The sequence below is a fragment of the Octopus bimaculoides genome, chromosome 20 (genome assembly GCF_001194135.2).
Source record: "Octopus bimaculoides isolate UCB-OBI-ISO-001 chromosome 20, ASM119413v2, whole genome shotgun sequence".
In the NCBI taxonomy this organism is placed as follows: Eukaryota; Metazoa; Mollusca; class Cephalopoda; order Octopoda; family Octopodidae; genus Octopus; species Octopus bimaculoides.
This window is the reverse complement of record NC_069000.1, coordinates 4,309,048-4,314,836: the sequence shown is the minus strand read 5'-3', so window position 1 is coordinate 4,314,836 and position 5,789 is coordinate 4,309,048. Positions and strand designations below refer to the sequence as shown.

General features: G+C 37.3%; 1 protein-coding gene across 4 annotated transcripts in view; it reads right to left on the bottom strand.

Moving 5' to 3' along the window:
• LOC106881247 (uncharacterized) overlaps positions 1-5,370 on the bottom strand; it is a 39,544-nt gene extending 34,174 nt beyond the window's left edge. For 2 of the 4 annotated variants that reach the window (XM_014931561.2, XM_014931559.2), the window contains exon 1: positions 2,270-2,841. The gene's annotated coding sequence lies outside the window, so the exon portion shown is untranslated. Of the gene's footprint in view, positions 1-2,269; positions 2,842-4,723; positions 4,862-5,116 lie in introns of those variants that run through there. The other 2 variants (XM_014931560.2, XM_014931562.2) reach the window with 2 other exon arrangements.
• Positions 5,371-5,789: the final 419 nt, after the last annotated feature.

The following is a 5,789-nucleotide window of genomic DNA, read 5'->3' as shown; positions in this document are numbered from 1 at the left end:
ACCCTAACCGTAATCCTAACCCTAACCCTAACACTAGTTTTGTGAGATTTGGCTGTTATTTCTAGCATGTAAATAGCCTGCTTGGTGGTGGTGGGGGGAATTGAAATTTTTCAAAATTTTTTTTTTTCAGAATCGGAATCTCCATAGCCTAAAACGTGGGATTCCGTAAAAAAAATTAATAAATAAGGGGGGGAAAGGTTCAGATTACATATAGTCCATCTCTACCGAACTATTATTGCAAATTGGATTGGCAGAACCGGTAGAGCGTTGGAGAAAATGTTGTGTGAGGCTTCAGTTACCTCCCTTCGCAACCCGCGATCAAATCCAGCCGGGACAGAATTTGTTCGCCTTTGTTTCGCATATCCTTCCGGTAGAGGAAGGGGGAGAGAATAAAGTATCAACGAACAGCTGGGATTGGGGGGAGTGACTATATTTGAAGCATGGTGTCTACATTAATATTGAGTAACATTCTATAACAGGAACGTGTTCTATAACAAATGGAAGTACATCCTCTATGCCCGCATGTATACACACACACACATATACATAAATATATAGCATGTACACAAATACACATGCACACATATGTATGTATATAACGTTTGTTTCTATGCTAAGGAATAAATATAAACAATTTAACATTAAATTGAAGATCACTTAATACTGTTTGGGAGAACGAGAGTAGAGTACAACTGTTTAGTAGGGTAGGCAAAAGTCCGCCAAGTACATAGTTTAACTCTTACAATGTAAAAAGGTTGTTGACGGCGAACAAGCCGAAACTTCGAAGTCATTATCAACATTTTCCTTGTTAAAATTCACACACACACATTATAGAGAGATAGATACACACACACACACACGTGTGTATGATTCATAAATGCAAGAGAACAGGCAGTTCACATAATATATGAGATGATCATTATAATATATCGTTATATACACACACACACATTTACATCGTGTGTATATATATAAATATATTACACACACATATTACATGTACAGAGAGTCGAGTATATATGTGCAGATATACACTTAAACAATACTTGAACAACATGACTGAAATATTATATAATAATAACATAAAATCAATGAATGAATACGATGTCATCAATTGATTTATTGATCAAAGATGACAATTCACTTATGTAATATTATTTGCTATTGTTTAGCCTCAGGTCAACTGTACTAATACAACAGATTTATTAAAGATGCTCCAATTGTGATCATCCAGCCTCAATCCTTGATGTTCCTCTTTTTTTTAATGTCGGTTTATAGGAAAATCAATCAATTTCACGTTAAACTGAAGGATTATTCAACAATAGATTACACTGTTTCTTTTGTAAAAGAATTTGTAGACAGTAACTTCGAAGTTTCGGTCTGCTAAGCCCTGGAAAGGGGAGGCACAGGACGGTCACAGCTGGAACACGTGAACGTACAGTATCCAAAGTGCCCTTCACTTCCCCAAAGTCGGTGTGATTTAGGTGTTATTTCTAGTAAGACGAGCCACTACTAAACTGCTTCGTAATAGTAGTTACTGATGTGTAACCTCAGGTCAGGTATGATCCAACAGACCGAACGTCTGATCAGCTCTAAAAGACGTTCCAGTTGTGACCACCCTGTCTATTATAGATTAGACATGCAGTATACACCTCGAACTGCAATATCTAACGTTTATCCCCACCTCTTTCTCTTTTCTTCTTATAAGACAGTGTGATCACAGCCGAGATTTAGCTGCTATTTCTTTTCATACGGGGCTAGCAACCATGCTCGATCACAGGTGTCGTCGTTGATGTTGTTATTGTTGTTGTATGTAACCTCAGGTCAGCCTATAACCAGCTTCGTGTTTTTCCTCGACACGATACAAGATTCCAAGACCATACTGTACAAATGTACTCTCACGACAGATATGGTTTTGATTCAAGAGGAAACATATTTGACTGCTATTTCTTACGGGTCGGTGCGACCGTCTAATTAAGCAACCCCACCCCTTCCTTCCTGCTGTTTAGTTTACAGGTGTGTGTCGCAGCTTCTATCATAATTATTCATAATTATCAATCATCATTTTGTAAAATAAAATTCTTTTCTGAGTTATACACTTCGATTAAGATATATATAAAACTGTACTTTGTGGTACTCGTGCTGAGTTCAAACGCAGGTTATTACGAATATGAATATTTATTTTGCATGCATGAGGTTAGATATACATATAAGCAGAATTAAAATATCATGAGTAATAATTAAATTGAATTAAATTACAAATACTTACTTTAATCAGAAAATATAATAAGTCTAAAGTCTAATCCGAAGTAAGAATGTTCCCTCCAGCAAAAGAATCTTCTTGGCATTGTTGCATGTTGTAAATAATAACAATATTGTCAATTAAGGTAAGATGAGGTGATAGGTTCGCGCTTTGCTATGTGTATTATATGGATATATAGCGAAGTACTTTCTCATTTTTGTCACGTAGTTACGAAGCTTAGTTTCTTGTTTTAATTATTATTCCACCTTCAAAGCCGACAACAAACGTAGAAGAGGACAGATATTTTTTCCACACTAATTAAATTGAAAGTATAACAATATTTATACTGATTAATTAAATTAGAAATATACACAGCAAGTCTACTTTTGTAAAAAAAAAACTGTTAAAATATTTATGATAATGTAATAATAAATGAGAAATGTATGTTTAGCAGTAACTGAAATTATATTAATGATGAGAGACGATGAGAAGAGAAATAGTAGAAAATTTTAGAGAAATTCTAGCAGAGTAGAAATAAAACAGGTCAGTTAGACATCATCTCTCTGCTACCTTCTATCTCTCTCTCTCTCTCTCACTCACTGCCTCGTGCGTATTTTCACTCTCTCATTATAACTACTATTTTCTCGGTCACCCCATCCTCTCTTTCTTTCACACACTCACCCTCTCAGTACCTCATGTGTATTTCACTGTCTCTCCCCTCTCTTTTATCCACATACGCAGTCTCCCTCTCTCTCTCATTCCCCTTTTTTCACAATCACATCCTATGTAGTTTCACTCTCCCTCCCTTTCTCATTCCTATACACTATCTCCTCTCTCTCTCTCTGATTTTCGTATATCCTCACACTTCCCCTCTCTCTCTCTCCCTCTTTCTTTCACACATAGCGTACTTTCACTCTCTCACTCACACATTCGTAAATTTCACCCCTCGCTCTCTTATCCACTCGTGTGCTGTCATCCTGCCTCGCACATGCATTAGTGTATATGTATATATATTCAATTTTTCGTATTTTCAATAAAATATATAAGAATCTTGGTTGTTGTAGAAATAATAATAGCTAAATATAATGACAGAAAGGCGAACAACGGTAACATTTAGTGAATGAAAAAAGAGATTAAAAAGAAAAAGGTATCACATACGAAATGACATCAAAAGGTTCCCCGGACTAGTTCTGTAGCGCACCAACAGATGGCAGCACACAGCTGTATGTGTGGTGAGAGCTAGCAGTGACCTTCATGAGAGGGTGTGCCGAGTGACATTGCTGAGTTTACTTTGCCAAGTTGTAAAAATTGTGCTTTTGTGATCACGTGTCTATGCTGTAGTCTGCGATTTTTGTCATGGACAGGAAGTTGGAACAAAAAGCCAACGTGATATTTTGCGTTAAACTTGGGAGGTCGACTACAGAGACATTGAATAGACTTCGGCAAGCTTTTGGCGACGAGGCAATGGGTCGAAAGCGAAGAACCTCTCTGGGCGATTTGGGAGACTTGCCACGAGCGTCACCCCCGAAAATGTGGGGAAAATTTATGAACTTGTACATGAGGATCGTCGGAGACAATAAACGACATTGCTGATCTTGTTGGTCGGTCGTATGGGTCCGATCAGGCAATCCTAACGTCTGAATTGAACATGAGGTGTGTCTCTGCTAAGTTTGTTCCTCGCTTGCTGACCACTGAGCAGAAAGAACATCGTTTCGAAGTCGGTCAAGATCTCCGTCAGCGTGTCACTGGTGACCCATCTTTCATGTCGAGGATCATCACCGGTGATGAGAGTTGGGTCAACGGGTACGACCCTGAGACGAAGCAGCAGTCGTCACAATGGAAGAGGCCTTTCTTTCCACGATCGAAGAAGGCACGACATCCGTGGTATTGTGCGTCTCCCAGGGTCAGACCCTCAATCGAAAGCTCTACTGCGACGTTCTGCAATGTTTGAGGATGGATGTCTAGCAAACGCGACAGAATCTGTGGGGGTGCGGATTGGATTCCTCACGACAATGCGTCCTGTCACCGAGCTCTCCTCTCGCCAAAAACAATAGGGTGTCGCTCCCGCACCGGCCCTATCCGCCAGATTTAGCATCTGCGAATTTCCATCTCTTCCCCCAAAATGGAATTGCAGCTCAAAGGTCGCCGTTTTAACACCGTTGTCGAGGTCCAGAGCGAATCGCTGGTCCCCGACTCGCTTACGGAAAACGACTTCCAGGCCGGATTCCAAAAGTAACAGGAATGCTGGAACGGGTGTAGTGCTGCGCAAGGTGACTATTTCGAAGGAAATTATGTTAAAACTTAAGTAAATAAGTTATTTTCTTAGTCCGGGAACTTTTTGATACCACCTCGTACGGTGACTCGTCTTATGAAATATAAACCGATTCCTTCAAGAACAAACACTCAAAAAGCTGTCTAATTTAGGCATTGACGATACCATTAATTTACTATAAAAATTTGTATATATTTATGTATATTTACCTGTATGGAAATTGGTATCAAAGACGGGTTACATCATATGTTGTGTAATCAAATCGTCGGCAAGTTCTTTCTCGTCTAGATTTCCTGACTTTTCCATTCTCGCGTTATTTCTTGGATTTTCGTAAATAGAAACCGATCCTGAAAAATGAAAATTGTCAAATGAAAGGGATTTTTTAAAAGGCAATTGTTAATAATTCCAGTTAGACCTTATAGCAGATGTATATGAATATCATGTCAAATAATATTCAATATGCGTACCCTCTCGTTGTATATATATAGCAATAAAATATAAATTGTGTGATCGGATCTAATGTAACTAAAAATAAAATATCTTTACATTCTTTTACAACGAAGTGAAAAAAGAACAAGAGGGAAAAAATTCTTGCATCTTACTTCCAGGTAGCAGTTTTATTCCATTTCTTTCTTGACCGACAAAAGCAAAGAGTAAAAAAAAAACTGCATACATAATTTACATCTAAAGAAGAATTAAACAAAAGCAACTTGAAGGCTATCTATCCTGTCGTCATGTTATTCATGTCTGAATAAAATTCCAGTTGTAAAATTACTTGACCAAATGGCTGAAGAAGAACGCCTAGCAACAGAGTCGAGCTTATTCCACTGTCGAACAATGCACAAATACTAATAACACATCCATTCTTTCAACGAATGAAATATCCATAACCTGCTGCTAATTTAATTCGCCAGTGACCTGATAATGGCTTAGGTTAGAAATGAGTAAAAAATAATAACAATGACAGTTTATAGTCACTATTTGAAGAGGAAGAATTTGTAGTCAAAATAATATACGTGGAAGCATTATTTCTTTATTCTATTAATTCTTCCTGCTTCTTTTATTTTGGTGTGATGAATGAAGAATCTGTAAAATGAGCCAAAATATTAGACCGAATAGAACCAAAATCACTTGTTAATTAAATTAAAATAACCCTGTTCAATTCTAAATATTTGCAGTGCAACTATTAATTGCTTTGTTTTCGTTTTTATTTTTCATTATATTTTTTTAATTCATTAGCAAAGAATTTGCGAACTATTAAAGACTGTTATTTTA